The sequence below is a fragment of the Herpailurus yagouaroundi genome, unplaced genomic scaffold (assembly GCF_014898765.1).
Source record: "Herpailurus yagouaroundi ecotype Mexico unplaced genomic scaffold, PumYag 220, whole genome shotgun sequence".
In the NCBI taxonomy this organism is placed as follows: Eukaryota; Metazoa; Chordata; class Mammalia; order Carnivora; family Felidae; genus Herpailurus; species Herpailurus yagouaroundi.
The window spans coordinates 8,276,488-8,297,055 of record NW_024412451.1 but is presented as its reverse complement, the minus strand read 5'-3'; the positions used below and the strand labels follow the sequence as shown (position 1 = coordinate 8,297,055).

At 39.0% G+C, this 20,568-nt stretch overlaps 1 pseudogene; it reads left to right on the top strand.

The window, feature by feature from the left end:
• Window positions 1-596: 596 nt before the first annotated feature.
• Window positions 597-7,887, top strand: LOC121018907 (putative zinc finger protein 726P1; annotated as a pseudogene).
• Window positions 7,888-20,568: the final 12,681 nt, after the last annotated feature.

Genomic DNA, 20,568 nt, shown 5'->3' with positions numbered 1-20,568 from the left:
GGTCTCAAAAATAAATAAACGTTAAAAATTTTTTTTTAATAAAAAATAAAATTGATGTGTTGTGTGATTACTGTGGTGACTGAGGTTTTGTAGTCTTTTTCTTTTTTTTCTCCAACAAATTTGCTAACAAATTGAAAAAATATTCTGAAAATGTTGTATGTGCTTTCTTTTTGTTTGCTTGCACAAGTTATTTCTTCACATGGATTAACATCATCATGATCTTGGAGAAGATTTCTGTCATTTCTCTCCATCTTTTCTTGCCTCTACTGATGTTTAGCAGTCTCCCAGGACCACACCCTCAATGTCAGGTTTGATGTCAAAAACCTTCCATGGGCCTTTTTGCTTAGAAGAAAGATGATTCCTATATTTCCATAGCAGAATGGCCTCTAGGGTCTTGGCAATAGTAGTAATCTTGTTAAGGGCTGTCATTGGAAACTTGGCAAATTTATAGCTGTTTTCCAATGATGTCTGTCTTTGCCGCATTGGGTGTGCATTGAGTTGTACAGATTTTATTGCCAAACAAGTGATGATAGTCAAGACATTGGTCATTGTCTCTAAAGGAGTCCCACCAACAGTGACAGCTTTTGGGTGAAAAGATGTCTGCCATGGTTTTGGATGCACACTTCTTTGGTATGTCTACAGAGTGGCCAGGGGTTTGTCCACTGGTTGGTGAACATCTCTGCCCTAATCCTCTGCCCTAGTTCTTTTGTGTTTCCCAATGCTCAGCCCTTTTATTGTATTGAACCATGATTCCACTGTATCCAGGACATGTTTTGTCCAGGTAAGCAGTTCAAAATTCTCTCATCTCATCAGATTCATATAAATTGTATGCTTTTGCACAGTTTACTTGCTTCTTCACCCAGCTCCCATAGAAAGTTCACTACAGAAATTTAAGGTAGATCCTCATGGGTATTGAGATTTCTTTACCAGGTTTAAATCAGGAAAAACCCAAAGGGACATTGCAGGAGTGAACATTTCAGGTCACTGATTCTTCTGCATTGTACCCTGCTGATCATAGCCTTGGAAAATGTTTTGTGACATAAATGGAATAGAATTTATCCCAGACCCTGTGTCAGATTAATGAGTTTTTTTTAAATTTTTTTTAACGTTTATTTATTTTTGAGACAGAGAGAGACAGAGCATGAACGGGGAAGGGGCAGAGAGAGAGGGAGACACAGAATCGAAAGCAGGCTCCAGGCTCTGAGCCATCAGCCCAGAGCCCGACGCGGGGCTCAAACTCACAGACCGCAAGATCGTGACCTGAGCTGAGGTCGGACACTTAACCGACTGAGCCACCCAGGTGCCCCAGATTAATGAGTTTTTGACGAGATGATGTACACAGGGAAAAATTAGGCAGGGGCCAAATCACGGTCAAACTGCATTCTGGATATTTTTAGGAGATGATTTTCTATGGTTTTCAGTTTCTCCATGTATTATGGATATAGAGGCATTGAAATTTTTATTCTAATTGTGTTTCCATTGATATTTGCGTATAAAAACCTTTTGGAATATTGTGATAGTATCTTGCTCCTGGGTATAGGACAGATTTGCTTATTGGACAGGAAAACAGAGATGTTTCTGACAATGGCAAAGTTTCAAGCAGATATTGTAGATGATCTTTTAAGATATTAAGATCCTTAAGATCTTTAAGATGATCCTTTAAGATATTTCCTATGCTCAGAGTCTCACAGGTGGGACACAGACCCACTGCATGTGCAGCATCTGCCTGTATGAATTGTGGGTATAGGGCTAGCAAGTGAAATTAGTGTGATCAAGATGTTTATGGTGTTTGCTGTGTCATGAGCCATAAGATCCTTGGACTTTGGTCTAGGAGTCTCCTGTCTTCTGCCAGGATTGGAAAATTGTTCCAGGTCAACTTGTTACACTATAGAATGTGTGTAATCTTAGAATTTTATAGTTCTTGAGATTTTTTTTTGGGTGTGTGTTATCCTGTGACATGAATATGAATGTTATGGTGGGTTTTGATCCTTCTGCCAAAAATGACGTTGGGATTTTGATACTTTCAATGTTATGTTATTGTTTATTCTGATATCTCAGTTATTTGTTTCTGATTTTTCTTTCTGATTTCTTTCCTCTACTAAATTTAAGCTATGTTTTTTTTTTTTTAATCTGCTTCCTTGGGGTGTAATGTTGTTTATTTGAACTATTTTTCTTAACTCAAGCATTTATAACATTAAAAAAATATTGAAAATGGAAAGGTGGGTAGGAAAAATTGGCAAAAATTAAAAATACAAGTGACAATTAAAAAAACAATATAAAAATAAGGATTCTTTATAGACCATGTCATCTGTGAATAAGGATACTTTTTCTACTGGTTCCTTTAATGTACTTTTATTGCATAACTGTTCTGACTAGAATACCCAGTATTATGTTGAACAAAAGTGATGAAGGCACTTCATAACCTTGTTTCTGATAGGACAAGATTTCAGTCTTACTATTGAATATGTTAGATTTCAGGTCTTTGTACATATATGGACTTTACTAGGTAGTGGTAGTTTCCTTCTATTCCTACTATTGAGTGTTTTTAATCCTGAAATGGTAGCCATATGCTTGCATTCTTGTTTGGCATGAATTAATAGGATGTCATGTTTGATCTTCATTCTGTTAAGGTGCAGTCTTAAATTGATAGTTTTCCATATGTTGAAACACCCTTGAATTCCAGGAAGAATTCCCACTTGATTATGTGGTAACATAGTGAAAGTGCTTTTGATTCAGTTTGCTTTGCTTTATTGTGGGCTTTCCATGAATATTCCCCACAGATAGTAGTTTGTACTCTTCTTTACTTGTAATGTCTTCCTTTGCTTTGATAACCTGTTAATGCTGGTGTCACAGAGAGTGTGTTCACAAACTCTCTTCTCTTCACTGCTTGGAAATGTTTGAGGAGATTTGAAGAACGCTTTCATTAAGTGTTTGTATGAGTTATCCAGTGAATCCATTGGCACGCGAATTTTAATTGTTGGGCATTTTTTAAATTAATTTTCAATGTACATAGTAGTTGTAGCTCCGTTGAGATAGCTAAAAATATTTCTTCTTGATGGGGTCCAGGCAGGTTTTATCATTTTTGAAATTTATACCCCCTTTTCAGTATCTGTTTCTTGGCACATAATTATCCATTGTCACCTCTTAAAATGATTCTTATTTCTATGCTGTCTATTATACTGTTTCATTTGTCCACGTCTGATTTTAGTTGGTCTTCTCTCCTTCATTCTTACTTGATTTGGTTATAGGTCTGTCCAATTTGTTGGGCTTTTCTGAAAACCAACTCTTCCTACTGTCGATATTTTCCTGTTTACTATGTCCTATTTTGTTCATTTCTGTTTTATTTTTAAATTTCCTTCTTCTGGTAATTTGGGCTCATATGGTACTTTCCCTGATTATTGGAGGAATAGGAACATGATGTGTGCTATAGCATGACAATACTACAGAACTATCTGTGAGCATTGCGTACAACTCTATGTGTCCATGGAGGAATGAAGTCCTGATGATTCCTTCTCAGCCATCTTGCTGAAGTTCTCTGAGATGAATATTGCATATTAGAAATTTTCATTATATTCATCTGAGAGGATTAAGTAGAATGATTTTACTATTCTCTTATTTGTTATCTTTCAGCTGTCTTCAACTGGTACTCAGGGCTTTCTGCCAAAGATGTGCATAGAAGCTTCTTTCCAAAAAGTGGCAGGGGATAGATACAAACATAGTGCCTAGAGAATGTACACTTAATGATGTTGGTGATCACTTAATGTTGGTGATCATCAGAGGATTCATGTAGGAAAAAAGCCCATACACATGCAATGAACCTGGGAACATGTTTAGTCAGTCATCAAGACTAAATATAAATAAGACAAACCATACTGGGCAGAAAGGTTACATTTGTAAGGAATGTGGCAAAGCCTTTAAGTGGCACTCAACACTAATTCAACATCAACAAATGCATACTGGAGAGAAACCTTACAAATGTAAAGAATGTGGTAAAACCTTTAAGTATGGCTCATCACTAAATGGACATAAGGGAATCCATACTGGGGAGAAGCTCTACTAATGTAAAGACCGTGGCAAGGTCTTTAACAACCGCTCAAGACTTACTCAACATCATAGAATTCATACTAAAGACAAACATTACAAATGTGAATAATGTGGCAAGGTCTTTAAGAGCCACTGAATCCTTACTCAACATCATAGAATTCATACTGGAGAGAAAACTTACCAATGTGAAGAATGTGGCAAGGCATTCATCCAGCATTCAACCCTAATGAAACATCACAGAATTCATACTAGAGAGAAACCTTGCAAATGTGAAGAATGTGTCAAGGCCTTTAACCAGCAGTCATATCTTACTCAACATCATAGGATTCATGGCGGAGAGAAACCTTACCAATGTAATGAATGTGGCAAGGCCTTTACCTGGCACTCAATTCTTACTCAACATCACAGAATTCATACTAGAGAGAAACCTTACAAATATAAGGACTGTTGCAAGGACTTTAAGAAGTAATCACACCTTATTCAACCTAACAGAATTCACACTCGAGAGAAGGTTTACCAATGTAAAGAATGTGACAAGATCTGTAATCACTGTTCATCCTTTATTCATTATCACAGATTCTGTACTGGAGCAAACCTTACAAAGTTAAAGAAAGTGAGAAAACTTTTAAGAACCATTCATCCCTTACTTCACATTGGAAGATTTATACTGGAGAATAACCATAGAATTCTAAAGAATGTAGCAAGGCCTTTAAGCAATGCTAAACTCTGAGTTCTGACCAGAGTAGGTATATGAGAGGGTTTTTCAAATATAAAAAATTTGGCAAGCCCTTTAATCAGAGGTCAAGCTTCACTCTTCATCACAAAATTCATGCTGAAGAAAAAAACTTACAAAAGCAAAGAATGTGGTAAAACTTTCAGGACTGCTCAACCCTACTCAGCATCACAGAGTTTATACTGAGGAGAAATATTACAAAGGTAAAGAATGTAGCAAGCCTGTAGCAGAACTCAGAATTTGCTCAACATCATAGCTGTCTTACAGGATAGAAACCATAAAATAGAGAGAGAGTTGTTGTGCTTGTACCTGGAATTCAATTCTTAATCAATATCTCAAAATGCACACTAGATTTTAACCCCACAAACATAATGAATGAGCAAAGTCCTCCCTATTAAGCATACACTTCAGCAAACACCAAAGAGTGCATAAAAGAAAGTATCTTGAAAGATGTAAATATTTGGAAAAGTATTTAACTGAGCATCAAGTGTCAATAAATGTCACAGAATTCACAGTAGAAAGCAGTATGTCTATTCAGACATTACATCCAAATACGTATTATTAAGGATAATACAAAGTTAAACACTTAGATAATGCTTTTGCTGGTATCCTTCAAAAGATAGAGGGGATGGATTTTCATAGGTTTACTAATTTGAATATATGCTTTTTTACATTGACCCTATTTGAGATGTGACTAACAAATATTAATGTATTTCTATAATCACTCCACAAAATTCATTTATTTCTAGTGGATTTATGAAATCATGGGGCTGATTGTTGCTGCATCAAAGAAATTAAATGACCTTTTTCATTACGTGGGACTCATGCATATCTAATTGTCTATGGAAAAGGAAGAAAAATATGATACACGATCTACAAAGAGAATCTAATGCAGATGCTATTTTGTGATTATAATATTGATTAAAGTACCATATTAGTACCATGAAATTCATGGTATTAAAGTACCATGAAATAGGCTTTCAGATCATCATTCTTCTCTATTAATTAAAACTAAAAAGGTTTCTGAATATTATAAATAAAATGTTTTAGTAATTGGTCTTTAGTATTGGCAGTCCAATAAAATACTGATATATCTTCATTGTAGCAATAGTGAATGTGGTTGAAATGAAATTGTCACAGATATCTGAAAGAGGATAGCTAATTCTTCCATAAAATGGTATACAATCATACATCCACATTCCTCAAGAATTACCTCAGGCCTGTCAAGGAAATCACTACTCCCAGCTTGATATCAGCCCCGGAAACAGCTTCTTGAATGCTTGTATTCTGTATCTTTAACAAGGATTACAGAGTGGATTTGAAATGCATAACTTAGTCTATGTGTGAATTTAATATGCTTTAATTAATAAAGCAATGTTTTTAAAATGTTTTTAATGTTTATTTATTTTTGAGAGACAGAGCGTGAGCAGGGGAGGAGCAAAAAGAGACACACACACATACAGTGCGATCAGGGGAGGGGCAGAGAGAGAGGGAGACACAGAATCCAAAGCAGGCTCCAGGCTCTGAGCTCTCAGCACAGAGCCCGACGCAGGGCTTGAACTCATGAGCCGTGAGATCATGACCTGAGCCCAAGTCAGCCACCCAGCTGACTGAGCCACCCGGGCGCCCCAAAAGCAATGTTTTTTTAATGTGTGAACTTCAATGTGTAATGCATGAAGTGTCATCCCACCACCAGTGTAAACATACCTCATTTTATTAAAGATTGTAGGTAACTGATGGTACCTATCAACTCTTTGGTAATGGAATCCAATAATATATCCTGTAATCCATTTTCTCAGTGGCCTTAAGCTTCAAATAATGTGTGATTATTTTTACCCTACTTTATCTATTGTTTTATTTTTACCTCGTTGGTATTGCTGAGATATTAGATGTATATATTACAGATTTTCTAGGGGTATTGTTAAACGTTTACCTCAAGTACTGCATGATAATGCTACCTGGCTTTTACTTTGTGTAGCCAGGAGTTTTGTAGGGGCCTTGAACTGGATCAACCCGTCTCACTACTGTGATCCCTAAACAATACCCTGAAGAGTCACAAGTTAATGTAACTTCTGATAAGACATCTCCAATCCACCCTTGTGAGGAATCATCTCTCCTATCCCCCATGGCTTTACTCTTGTATGTCTTCTAGAGAAGACTCCCACAGAGCTTACCTAAACCTGCCTTAGCGAATGGCCCAATTTGGACTTAGCCCAAAGACACTAAAACACTCCACCATGAACCCAAATAAAGGTATATGCCCCATGTCATATGTGGAAGTGTTGTTTTGATGTTTACATGAAGTAAACATGCATATATGACAGTGCTGGGTGTGAAATAGATACCCCATAAGTAGGATAAACATATTGCAATAGGAGTGATATTATAGTCCCAGGGAAGAGATAAGAAAATATGCAAAGTAAAGAAGTAGCATAATGAATTCTGCATGTGGAGAGAAGACACCTTTCCTGAGTTGCACAACTGACTCTCTGGATTTACAAAAATAACAACTACTTGCTTTAATTCCTAGTTATCTCTAGATATCCGATTCTATTTTTCCTCATTTTTGTTTTCATCTACATAGGCATCAAAAGCATTATTCTCTGCCTTTGTTGTGACTAGAGTGATGTCACTGAAATCCTAACTGAAACCATAGAGATGTTTGGCCAGTGGGACACACTATTAATTCAGACATTTAGCACTAGGATGTGGAATGAAAATATAAGTAAAATGATGATGGCACCATCCTTAGAAAGATAAGAGCTATTAAAAGAAGATGTGAAGAACTCTCTTTCAAATGTGGGGAAGGAAATGGAGGTGGTTCCCTTTTGTCACCCAAAGTCATAAGTAGCTCTTGGTGGTGTCCTAGGTTGAATAAATGTAATGGAGATAAGGGATTGGCAAATGTGGTGAGTTTCTGATGATTAAGGGATTCCTATTTTATCTTCATGATTTAACTGAATTCTTGTGTTACTGAATAATAGATGCTGTTGGATGACAACGATTACTGTAAATGCCCAGGCCTAGATCAGGAGCAGTGGATGGAGGAAGGCATATTGGATGATGCAAACACTTTGGGCATAGGTTTAAAATGTCACATGGAAGAGTAGATAATTGAGATGAAGAAGCCTTCTGAACACTATAATAGGCAGGGTCAGCAAGGCATATGCTGTGGTTGCACCAAAGTACTAATACCCCAGGTATATAACCCCATTTCAGTTCAGATCCAGTCTACATGGATGACGTCTCAGGGAAGCTAATTCACTGCTGTGAGGGACCATCCTCCCTTCAGTCAGCCCCATGATGAGTATAATCCTGTGCTCTGGTTCTGTCTGAGGCACTGATTTGTTGGAGGAACCGTTCAACTGTTAGTGGCAGTCAGCATTTCTGCTTCCAACAGTCCAGCACAAGTGTTCACTGACTGAAATGAATAAGGAAGATATGGTATATATACACAATGGACTATTACTCAGCCATAAAAAGGAATGAAATCGTGCCATTTGCAATGAATAGATGGAGGTAGAGAGTATTATACTAAACAAAATAGGTCAGAAAAAGACAAATACCATATGATTTCATTTAAGAACTGGTGCATATGGTGCATTTAAGAACTGAAACAAGCAAAGGATTTATAAAAGAGAGGCAAATTGAGAAACATCTCATGAGTAGTTTGGAATTTTTCTGAGCAATGAGAAATTATCTTTAAACAGATCACTGGAGGCTATATTTAAAATTTAGATACAACATCGTCACCACTTCATTGAGATAAGAGGACAGCGGTGTCAATGGGCCACAGGTTTAACTCAGGCACTTGGCACTGAGACAGTTATGAAGGCAGATGAAACATAATGATGGTATTCTTTGAGTGTAACATAGGTCTACTGAAAGCAAATATGGAGAACTCGAAATGTGGGACACAAATGGCAGGGAGTCTCTTTTAGTCACTGCAAGGCCTTAGGAATCTACTTTTGATCAACAAATGTGACAGAGATGGAGATTTGGCAAATGAGGTGGGTTTCAGAGAAGTCAGATCCTATCTTCGTGATTTCATATGTCCCTGTGTAGTGCTGAGGACACGTGATGTTGGATGACAGAGATTCCTGTACTTTTCAGGCCAAAATCAGTGGCAGTGGAAGGAGAGGGGTTGCTGGAAGATACAAATGTTGTGGGCATAGCTTCCCAACGTCACATGACAGAGTAGATGCTGGAAATGAGAAGTCCTTCTGGACACCGGCAGGATCAGGAGGTGTGTGCTGTCCTTCCACAAAGCACTAGAATCTTCGGTTTATAACCGCATGTTGGTCTGATCCACTGTAGATGGATGACATTCCAGGGAAGCTGATCCACAGCTGGCAGGAAACTCAGTCCTGCATGAGCCCCACGATGAGTGTTCTACTCTGAAGATTGTGCAAGGTACTGATTAATTGGGGAGCAATTCACCAGACACAGTCAGTGAGCGCTTCTGCCTCGTACAGTCCACCTAGTTTTTAGGCTAGATGCCCCTCTGTTCATTCACAGCACATGATGCATTTCACCCATCTTCTGAGGGCTTCTGTCTGTGGTAGAAACTTATACCATGAAGTTGGGTAGAAGTTGTGCTCACATTTAACATGGGCACATTGAAGTATAACGATGCAATATGGGATAGCTGTTATTTTGTGTTCAGCTATACCATGAGAAGGTCAACGTGTACATAGGGAAAAAGCTGTGTATTTTGTGTTATGTACACAGGGAGTAGGTAGATGCTCAGGTCTGATAACATGGCTCAGACACCCTGTGGTGTGCTCTAGCTGTTCTAATTCTTCCCTCTGGTATTGTCCACTGCAGGCATGTGTTCTCTTGCTCTCTCATGACCACAGATGCTTGCCCCACTATCAGCTATCAAACCATGTTCCACGTGGCAAGGAAGGAGTGTAAATCTGATAGGACTTATGGAATATGTTTTCCAAACACTCCTTTTCGCTGAAGGAAGGCCATCCCCTTCAAGGCACTTCTCTCTTCATCTCATTCAGCAGAATGCTCTCATAAGGCCACTTTAAGTTACACATACCTGTAAGACAGGTGGACCATGAGATTGTGGGGAATGGCCCGTGTTTCTGGAACTCTTTGTTTTTCTTTTTTTCTTTTTCTTTTCTTTAATTTTTGAAAGAAAGAAAGACAGAGCATGAGTGGGTGAGGGGCACAGAGAGAGACACAGATTCCAAAGCAGACTCCAGGCTTTGAGCTATCAGCACAGAGCCCAATGCAGGGCTCAAACTCACAACTGCCAGGTCATGACCTGAGCCGAAGTCCAATGCTTAATTAGTCAGTTAAGCCACTGAGTGCCACTCAGGCACCCCCGGAACTCTTTTGAATCATCTGACACAAAGTGCATCATGCCTTGCATTGGAATCAGATGTTATGAAAATCCCTGAAATTTAGAGTATGTCTACCCAGATTCACAAGAATTTTATCATGAATGCGAACGGAGTGCTAATACTTTACAGGTAAGTATGAAAAGCCACTTAAGCATGCACTCATTCGTTGTTTTATAGTGAAGATCATCAAATACAGATTCCCTATGTCAAATACAGACATAGGGAGAATGCTATATTCAACTCTGTTATCAAACATAACATCTATTTATGTTTTTCTGCATGTATTTCATATCTTATTTGATAAAGTATTTGAATAAGTTCCAATTTAGTTCCAATTTAGTTTAACTTGGATTACTTTGATGAAAAAATGTGAAGACATGTGTATTTGTGGGTGATTCCAGGATGCCCGAGGAGGACATTGAGGGAAGTGAGACATGGAAGAAGAGGAAGTCAGAACAGACTACGTTAGAGTCATATTTATTTATGAATTAATAAAATATGCATGTTCTGTGTGTGTTAGAGTGTGTGTATCAGACTGCTAACATCACCACAAACATAGAAGGATTCTAAGAGTGACTTTTCTGTGTATAATTCAGGGATGACCTGTGATTTAGTGAGTGCAGAGGCTGTTAAACTTATCTTGCATCACATTTACCTAGAGGACTGGGGCACCTGGGTGGCTCAGTCAGCTAAACATTTACCTAGAGGACTTATACAATATCAAATTTCCAGGCTCTTCCCATGTTACCATTTCAATAGTTCTGGGCTGTAATCCCTAATTTTCTTTTCTTACATGTTGTCAGGTGATGCCAGCGGGAACTATTTTGGGAACCTGCTTGGCAAATGAAAGTCTGGGGGCATATTTATGTTTTCATCTTCAATAAAGATATTAGTCCATGAAGAATGCAGTCATATACAAAGAAGATCATGCATTATTTTAGGTGGACTCTGGTCTTTGTTCTCCAGATGTGAAAGTGGGCTCATATGTAGGCTGAGTTTCTCCTGTGTTTTAACCCTGGAAAGCTGACCTGTGTGCCTTGTCCTCAGTCGTCTATTAAATACCCACTCGGGGGATATGTGTATGTCCAGGGCTGAAATGTGACACTGTGAAGTCTCAGACCATGAAGGCTATTCTATGTGAAGTCTTCTCGAGGAAGCATTGCTTATAGAACAAGTGTTTTTCTAGAAGAGCATTTGAATTCTTCTTGTTGCTGTGGGTACCCATGTTCAAAAGTTTACTCTACCAGTATTGAGATATCACAAAATCTGTTTTTACCTAAACTATTTTATTTTTTATAGTTTTTTTAATTTTATTTTTTAATTTACTATTTCAATTAGCTGTAAAGATAATATCTACTGTTTGTTTTCTATGAAAGGAAAAGCCTAGTTCTTCCCTACTCTATTTCTCTCTTCTGTGTCCTTCTTAATACACACACAGAGCACTTCACTCGTGACACTGCTGGTCACAAATACGGGGTGGCTGCTTTCTCCACAGCAAACAGCAGGTCTCCAGCACCACCTTGATATCTTGCAGTTTAACTCAATTTCAACACTATTTACCCAGACATGTTGTCAGGTCTCACAGATAGGGACTCGGTCCTACAAGACTCACCCTCCACCCCCTACAACAATACACACACTTTCAGACACTATTCACAAGGTCAGTCTATTACCGATACTTGTGAATGACCAGATATAGATTGGAGATTCCAATAATCTTCTACTTGGGTTCAATTAATATGACAATGGCTTATAAAACTCAGGGAAACACTTATGTTTACCAGTTTATTAAAGGATATGTTAATGGGTACAGATGAACAGAGAGTTGAAATGATACATAATGTGAGGTCTGGGAGGGTCATAAGCTCAGGAACTTCAGTCCCCATGCAGTTAGGGTATGTCACCCTCCCTTTGTGTATGTGTTCACCAGCCTGGAAGATCTCTAAACTCCATACTATTGGGATTTTATGGAGCCTTCTTCATGTAAGCATGACCTATGACCGGTCATTAACTCCATTTCGAGCGCTTCTTCCTTTTCTAGATTAAGGGTGGTGGGGAGATGAAGCTGAATGTTCCAAGCTTCTAATCATGGCTTGGTATTTCTGGTGACATGCTCCCATCCAGAAGCCCACCCAGAGTCACTTCATTAGAACAAGAGATGCTCCTAGTGCTGTATTCCCTTTGGAATTACAAGAGTTTTAGGAGACCTGTGTCAAAGATGGGGCAAAGACAAATATTAGAACATGAATTCCTCTAGTGCTCTTATCATTTAGGAATTTACAAGAATTTTAGGAGATTTGTGCTAAAACCAGATATTCTATTATCTGGCATCAGTAAAAAAGGAATAATATTATTCCAAACTCATAAAGTCCTGAACATTCAAATCATTAGAAAAAAAAAGCATTAGTAATAGTGGACTATACATTGTAAACACTATATAATCAATTTAGATGTTAGTAAATATTGCATATTTCATTTTTCATGGAAAAGGTAACCCACAACTCATGATTCCATGCTGATTTCTCTGTGTGTGAATGTAAATATTGAACTCTGGAAAATGGCAGCTGAGAATCTGACACTGGGAATGAACTTCCTGATCCAGATTTCCCTGGAAACCTGCAAGATTTCTATTATTATATCATCATTTTCCTTTACTGCAGTGGAACCAGGGCCAGTTTGAGAGGTTTTTCTGAGTCATCTAAATGTAGCCAAATGTTGGTCATTCCTTCTAATGGAATTCCAAACACCTCGGCAGCCTTTTGGTTTGAAACATTATCTCCATGGTTTTAGATGCAGACTTATATTCTAGTTTTACACAGTGTCCAGAGGTGAGTCCATTGGCAACTCTGGTCCTCGAGTGTCTTCCAGGACGTCACCATAAATCCCAGGAACTCCAGGTGGGCAAAGCATTTAAGGAAAAGTTCCACATTGCATTGGCCCCTCCAGTAACCTCTGCTGGATCCTACTTGACCTGGTAAATAATCACAGTTGCTCTGTATGTGTGTGATAAGAACAAAAAGAAATGCATCAGAACACCTAGTATTGGACCCTGTTATGCTCTACCTTGTGCAAACACATAGCCTTACTCTCTGCAGCATTCAGATGTACCCCAGATGTTTTCTGTTTAGGACTAATGGTTTTCATTCTGTGCATGCACAAGCCGAGGGGGCAGCACCTTCCTAGGAAGAGTCACACCGAAACCTCCTGTGACATATCTCCTACACCAAGCATGCTTTTTCTTGAGGAGCATTTTTGTAAGTTTTTATTTATTTATTAGTTTTTAATGTATGTATGTATGTATGTATGTATTTTGAGAGAGAGAGAGAGAGAGAGAGAGAGAGAAAGCAGGCAGGAGAAGGACAGAAAGAGAGGGAGATTGAGAATCCCAAGCAGGCTCCATGCTGTCAGCCTAGAGCCCTACACAGATATCAGTCCCACAAACCTTGAGATCATGATCTGAGCTGAAATCAAGAGGAAGCTGCTTGACTTACTGAGCCACCCAGGCACCCCCACTTTTGTAAATCTTCTTACTCTACCTTCCATTATTGTATTCCTCCCCCCACTTTTTCATTAGACTTTGTGGAGGAAACTGAGCAACTAGGCCTTTATCAGTGCATGTTTTCCAACTGACAGTTTATTCTCTTGAGTGAAGACCACTGTGTATCCAGGTTCTTCTTTGTGTCCTGGAGGAATTACAAAACTTCCTCATCTCATGAGAAAAATGTAGTCTGTTTTCTTCATGTCAGCCACTTATATATTCATGACTCAGAGTGTTATGTAGAATTATAAGGCACTTACTTTGTAGGTAAATCATGAATAATAAAGAGAATCTTTCCATTAATGAATAATAAATTAAAACCATACAATGAATTCTTTTATAATTATTATATAATCACCCATAATTTTTTGTTGTTTCAGTGGTCTTCTTTTTTTTTATTTTTATTTTTTAACATTTATTTATTTTTGAGACAGAGAGAGACAGAGCATGAAAGGGGGAGGAGCAGAGAGAGAGGGAGACACAGAATCAGAAGCAGGCTCCAGGCTCTGAGCCATCAGCCCAGAGCCCGACGCGGGGCTCGAACTCACGGACCGCGAGATAGTGACCCGGGCTGAAGTCGGGCGCTTAACCGACTGAGCCACCCAGGCGCCCCAGTGGTCTTCTGATATATGGTCAGAGTCCAATCAGGAATGAAATGATGAACTATTGGGACCTCATCAAAATAAAAAGCTTCTGCACAACAAAGGAAACAATCAACAAAACTAAAAGGCAACTGAATGAGAGAAGATATTTGCAAATGACATATCATATAAAGGGTTAGTGTCCAAAATCTATAAAGCACTTATCAAACTCAACACCCAAAAAACAAATAATCCAGTGAAGAAATGGGCAAAAGACATGAATGGACACTTCTCCAAGGAAGACATCCAGATGGCCAACTGACACATGAAAAAATGCTCAACATTACTCATCGTCAGGGAAATACAAATCAAAACCACAATGAGATAACACCTGACACCTGTCAGAATGGCTAACATTAACTCAGGCAACAACAGATGTTAGCGAGGATGCGGAGAAAGAGGATCTCTTTTGCATTGTTGGTGGGAATGCAAGCTGGTGCAGCCACTCTGGAAAAAAGCATGGAGGTTTCTCAAAAAAACTAAAAATAGAACTACCCTATGACCCAGCAATTGCACTACGAGGCATTTATCCATGGGATAAAGGTGTGCTGTTTCAAAGGGACTCATGCACCCCCATGTTTATAGCAGCACTATCAACAAGAGCCAAAGTATGGAAAGAGCCCAAATGTCCTTTGATGGATGAATGGATAAAGGTGTGGTATACACACACACACACACACACACACACACACACACACACACATATACATATGCAATGAAGTATTACTCAGCAATCAAAAAGAATGAAATCTTGTCATTTGCAACTATGTGGATGGAACTGGAGGGTATTATGCCAAGTGAAATTAGCCAGAGAAAGACAAAAATCATATGACTTCACTCATATGAGGACTTTAAGAGGCAAAACAGAGGAACACAAGGGAAGGGAAACAAAAATAATATAAAAACAGGGAGGAAGACAAAACAGAAGAGACTCATAAATGTGGACAACAAACTGAGGGTTGCTGGAGGGGTTCTTGGAGATGGGATGGGCTAAATGGGTAAGGGGCATTAAGGAATCTACTCCTGAAATTATTGTTGCACTATATGCTAACTAATTTGGATGTAAATTTTAAAAAATAAGAAATAAAATTTAAAAAAGGGAATGAAATGCTTTCTCCTGAAAGAATGCAGAGTTACTCAAAATAACTGTCAATGTGTATCTATCTTTTTTTAACTTTATTTACTTTGATAGAGAGAGAGAGAGAGAGAGGGAGAGAGAGAAGAGAGGAGCAGAGAGAGAGGTGAGAGACAACCCCAAACAGGCTCCATGCAGGTAGCATGGAGCCCAAGGCATGGCTTAAACTCAGGAACCATGAGAGCATGACTGGAGCCAAAACCAAGAGACACTTAACTGCCTAAGCCACCCAGGTGCCCCCGAATGTGTTTCTTTCAATATGAGATATTGTATTTGCCTAACATTTACCTGGGCATGGGTTTTTAAAGACAGTTTCACAATGGTATTTAACATGTTTGACTTCAAGACACTGACACTCCTGATGGTCAATGAAGAATCTCTAAGTAGCATCAAGCATAGAAAATAAAACCTGCCACAACAGGTCCTGCCTTAATGCAACCCCAAGAGGAGAGAAGATCCTTTAACATTGCAAGAATAAGACCCACAAAATATCTAGAATTACGACCACAACTATAGCTACTTGAAACCTGTGTTAACTGAAGTGAAGGCTTTTTACTCCAGAGAGTCCTTTACAGGGACAGGAAATATCCACCTTCATCAAGGATACTGCTTCACCAGGACAGGTCTATGCTCTACCTGATGGCCCAGGCTCAGCCTAAGGTTTCTGGTACCTGGATCCCAATGGAAGCATCAGGTCAGTCTTATAGGGACAATCTCTACAGCAACAAGGACCCTTTGGAATATTTGGGGATGTCCTATGTAGGCTGGGGTTAGACTGGCACCAGAATCTGAATCTGCTTCCATCTCAGAGAAAGAAGAGTGAGTCATCCAATTTCCTCTCCTCCCTCTACAGAAGAAATCTCCTTCATGGTAACCAGTTGGGACTCATTCCAAGTTCATTCTACTCTTTAATGAACACTGAGTAAGTGTAGAGATGCAAACAGATAGAAATGATTGTTTCCAAGACATCTACTCATTAGAAAACAGACGAGGAATCATGATCCCTACCATGGAGAAATTTTTAGACTAGAACAAAAGGGTACATTGTTTAATTTAGGATTGTGGAGTCAATAAGAGGAAGAGGTGGGAACACAGGGGTCTTTGCTGAAATTGGGCCAGTTCCCATTCTGTATTGTGGTGTGAGTTCTGGTGTCACTTCTGATGGGTCATCTGTGGACCAAAAAGGTTTTATTAACAGTAGTAGTAACATTTATTTTCATTCTTGTTAAGAATACAAGTTTTGGGGCGCCTGGGTGGCGCAGTCGGTTAAGCGTCCGACTTCAGCCAGGTCACGATCTCGCGGTCCGTGAGTTCGAGCCCCGCGTCGGGCTCTGGGCTGATGGCTCAGAGCCTGGAGCCTGTTTCCGATTCTGTGTCTCCCTCTCTCTCTGCCCCTCCCCCGTTCATGCTCTGTCTCTCTCTGTCCCCAAAATAAATAAACGTTGAAAAAAAATAAAAAAAAAAAAAGAATACAAGTTTTGCAGTGAAGAAATGGGCAGAAAAGGGGCGCCTGGGTGGCTTAGTCAGTTGAGCGTCCAACTTCGGCTCAGGTCATGATCTCACAGTTCGTGAGTTGGTGCTCTGTGCTGACAGCTCAGGGCCTGGAGCCTGCTTCGGATTCTGTGTCTCCCTCTCTCTCTGCTCCTCCCCTGCTCACACTCTGTCTCTCTCTCAAAAATAAATAAAGATGAAAACAAATTAAAAAGAAATGGTCAGAAGACATGAACAGTCACTTGTCTAAAGAAGACATCCAGATGGCCAACAGGCACATGAAAAGATGCTCAACGTCACTCCTCATCAGGGAAACACAAATCAAAACCACACTGAGATAACACCTCATGCTGGTCAGAGTTGCTAAAATGAACAGATCAGGACACTATAGATGCTGGTGAGGATGTGGAGAAATGGGAACCTTCTTGCACTGTTGGTGGGAATGCAAACTGGTGCAGCCGTTCTGGAAAACAGTGTGGAGATTCCTCAAAAAATTAAAAATAGATCTACCCTATGACCCAGCAATAGCACTGCTAGGAATTTACCCAAGGGATACAGGAGTGCTGATGCATAGAGGCACTGGTCCCCCAGTGTTTATAGTAGCACTCTCAACAATAGCCAAATTATGGAAAGAGCCTAAATGTACCTCAACTGATGAATGGATAAAGAAGATGTGGTTTATATATACAATGGAATACTACTTGGCAATGAGAAAGAATGAAATATAGCCATTCGTAGCAATGTGGATGGAACTGGAGAGTAGTATGCTAAGTGAAATAAATCAGGTAGAGGGGCACCTGGGTGGCTCAGTCGGTTAAGCGGCCGACTTCAGCTCAGGTCATGATCTCGCGGTCCGGGAGTTCGAGCCCCGCGTCGAGCTCTGTGCTGACAGCTTAGAGCCTGGAGCCTGTTTCAGATTCTGTGTCTCCCTCTCTCTGACCCTCCCCTGTTCATGCTCTATCTCTCCCTGTCTCAAAAATAAATAAAACGTTTAAAAATTTAAAAAAAAAAAGAAAAGAAATAAGTCAGGTAGAGAAAGACTGGTACCACATGTTTTCACTCATATGTGGATCTTGAGAAACTTAACAGAAGACCATGGGGGCGGGGAAGGGGGGAAAAAGTTACAGAGAGGTAAGAAGGCAAACCATAAGAGAGTCTTAAATACTGAGAACAAACTGAGGGTTGATGGGTGCTGGGGGAGAGGGGAAAGTGGGTGATGGGCATTGAGGAGGGCACCTGTTGGGATGAGCACTGTGTCTTATATGGAAACTAATTTGACAATAAATTATATGTAAAAAAATAAAATAAAATACAGGTCTCTTTGGGGTGCCTGGCTGGCTCAGTCAGAAGACCACTCAACTCTTGGTCTTGGAATTGTGAGTTTGAGCCCCACGTTGGGGGTAGAGATTACAAAAAAAATAAATAAGCTAAAAAAAAAAAGAATACAAGTTTTCTAATATAATTGTCCCGGAAAACTCTAAGTATTTATGGTAAGTTGCTTTTTATTTTATTTTATGAAATAGAAAGGAAAGAGACTAAATAGATTAAAATATTAGAACGCTGGGAGTTAAATTTATCTGGACAGGTTTAAGACTGTCAGAGCTGAAAGTACCCCAGCGGGAGATCAGAGCCTGCAGCTAGCTTCCTCCCTCCCCTAAGCCAGATCCATCCACTTCTGAGACTGTGCCCAGGTCTACCTGGCTCTGGGACCCCCTCCCTTCCCAAGACAGAGGGATGAGATTCTGGGTGGTTGTCTTTCATCTCTCCAGGGCTGGTGCTCACCATTCCAAAAATCCAGAAGCAGATAAACGGGAGCATAGAACTACACATTTTAGTGCCTTCATTTCTGCTTTTCCTACTAAATCCTGTTTTTTTATAAGCTTTTACCCAGAATCTTATTTTCATTCATGCAGATTCAGTAGTTGCTCAAGTAAAAAAATATACAAATAAATGTATATTTTTTATATGATTGTAACAATCTAGCTAATTAACATGCCCCCCACATCGTACACTTAGGATTTTTGATTTTTAAATTTTTGTTGAGAACATTGAAGTTATAGTTTCTAAGCAAATTTCAAGTATAATAGACATAAAATCCTCAGTAGTCACCATGGTGCAATTTAGATCTCCAGAATTTCATGCATACCTGAAATTTTGTACCATTTGGCCAACATCTCCCACTGTGCCCTCACTCAGCTCCTGGCAGTCACAATTCTACTCTGCTTTAGGAGTTCAGTGTTGTTATATTCCAGATACCATTGAAATAATACAGTGTTTGCAGTTTTGTGTGGTTTATTCCACTTAGTATAACATCCTCAAGGCTCACCTGCATTGTCCCATATGAAAGGATCTCCTTCTTTTTTTAAGGCTGAATATTGTGTGTATATACAAACAGATGATAACTAGCTAGATAGATATAGATATCTATATTTAGATAGATATATAGATGTATTATATATTACATATGGTATATATTATTCATGATACATGATATATTCTATGATATTTATTTATTTTTTAACTTTATTTTTAATTTTTTAAAATTTACATCCAAATTAGTTAGCATATAGCGCAACAATAATTTCAGGAGTAGATTCCTTAATGCCTCTTACCCATTTAGCCTATCCCCCCTCCCAGAACCCCTCCAGCAACCCTCAGTTTTTTTTCTCCACATTTATGAGTCTCTTATGTTTTGTTCCCCTCCCTGTTTTTATATTATTTTTGTTTCCCTTCCCTTATGTTCATCTGTTTTGTCTCTTAAAGTCCTCATATGAGTGAAGTCATATGATTTTTGTCTTTCTCTGACTGACTAATTTCACTTAGCATAGTACCCTCCAGTTCCATCCACGTAGTTGCAAATGGCAAGATTTCATTCTTTTTGATTGCCGAGTAATACTCCACTGTATATATATGCCACATCTTCTTTATCCATTCATCCATCGATGGACATTTGGGCTCTTTCCATACTTTGACTATTGTTGATAGTGTTGCTATAAACATGGGGATGCATGAGGCCCTTCGAAGCAGCACACCTGTATCCCGTGGATAAATGCCTAGTAGTGCAATTGCTGGGTTGTAGGGTAGTTCTATTTTTAATTTTACGAGGAACCACCATACTGTTTTCCAGAGTGGCTGCACCAGCTTGCATTCCCACCAACAATACAAAAGAGATCCTCTTTCTCCACATCCTTACCAACATCTGTTGTTGCCTGAGTTGTTAATGTTATAGGATATTTATTTTTAGATCATAAATAATATACCACATGTTCCATACACTCCTCCTGGAAAGTAGGGAAACTACAAGGAGACAATACTTCCTATCTTCTCAAATGATTACACTTGAGGAAAAAACAAAAGTAGAAACTCAAAAAATGGAGGAATTAAACTGATCATATATTGCTGATCAGAGTGTACCAAGTACAGGAAAACTGGCATTTACTTATAAGCACAAACATTTTTCTATCCTGTTAAAAAATGCACACACAATAATGAAAACTCTTTGAACTTCAAATCTAACCTTCTTTTCTGCATTTTTCAATTCATCCATATTTCACTCTTATGGCACGCAAATGTTCTTTTTCAATCAACAGGGAAACAGAAGGTGACAAATGGCTCAGGCCAAGTATCTA